At 38.8% G+C, this 1,098-nt stretch overlaps 1 non-coding gene across 1 annotated transcript; it reads left to right on the top strand.

The window, feature by feature from the left end:
• The first annotated feature begins 289 nt into the window (after positions 1–289).
• Positions 290–393, top strand: LOC148550433 (small nucleolar RNA R71). The gene has a single exon (XR_015893662.1). It is a non-coding gene; the product is annotated as a small nucleolar RNA R71 (small nucleolar RNA).
• The last annotated feature ends 705 nt before the right edge of the window (positions 394–1,098 follow it).

Below are 1,098 nucleotides of genomic sequence, written 5' to 3'. Positions count from 1 at the left end.
ACTCTGAGAAATCATATTGACTTGCTGAGTCAATATTTTATTCTGAGCCAATATGGCATTCAGAGTATCAACCTCAAGAACTCTTTTCTTCTGAGTCATCCCATTATTCACAGGATTTCTTTCAGAAGTGTACATGAACTGGTTATTTGCAACCATGTCAATGAGTTTCTAGGCTTCTGCAGGCGTCTTCTTCAGATGAAGGGATCCACCAGCAAAATGGTCCAATGACATCTTGGACAATTCAGATAGACCATCATAGAATATACATAAGATTCTCCATTCTGAAAACATGTCAGAATGACACTTTCTGATCAATTGCTTGTATCTTTCCCAAGCTTCATAGAGGGATTCACCTTCCTTCTGTCTGAAGGTTTGGACTTCCACTCTAAGCTTGCTCAACTTTTGAGGTGGAAAGAACTTCGCCAAGAAAACATTGACTAACTTTTCCCAAGAGTTCAGGCTTTTTTTAGGTTGTGAGTCCAACCATGTCCTAGCTCTGTCTCTTACAGCAAAAGGGAAAAGCATAAGTCTGTAGACCTCAAGATTAACCCCATTGGTCTTAACAGTGTCACAGATTTGCAAGAATTTAGCTAAAAATTGATGAGGATCTTCCAATGAAAGTCCATGAAACTTGCAATTCTGATGCATTAGAGAAACTAATTGAGGCTTAAACTCAAAGTTGTTTGCTCCAATTGTAGGAATTGAGATGCTTCTTCCATAGAAGTCAGAAAAGGGTGCAAAAAAGTCACCAAGCATCTTCCTTGTATCTCCACCATTGTTGTTGGGTTTGGCCATGTCTTCTTCTTTTTCGAAAAGTTCTGTAAGGTTCTCTCCAGAGAGTTGTGCTTTAGCTTCCCTTAGCTTCCTCTTCAGAGTCCTTTCAGGTTCAGGATCAGCTTCAACAAGAATGTTCTTATCCTTGTTCTTGCTCATATGAAAAAGAAGAGAACAGAGAGAGAAGAGGAATCCTCTATGTCACAGTATAGAGATTCCTTTATGTGAGTAAAAGAAGAGAAGAATAGAAGAATGATATAGAGAGAAGAGATAAAGAATTCGAACACAGAGAGGGAGAGATGGTTCGAATTATAAGAAGAAGAG

The sequence above is a fragment of the Arachis ipaensis genome, chromosome B7, assembly GCF_059453495.1.
Source record: "Arachis ipaensis isolate K30076 ecotype BB chromosome B7, ASM5945349v1, whole genome shotgun sequence".
Taxonomy (NCBI): domain Eukaryota; kingdom Viridiplantae; phylum Streptophyta; class Magnoliopsida; order Fabales; family Fabaceae; genus Arachis; species Arachis ipaensis.
The sequence above is the reverse complement of the archived record's forward strand: the minus strand, read 5'-3'. Positions and strand labels throughout refer to the sequence as shown.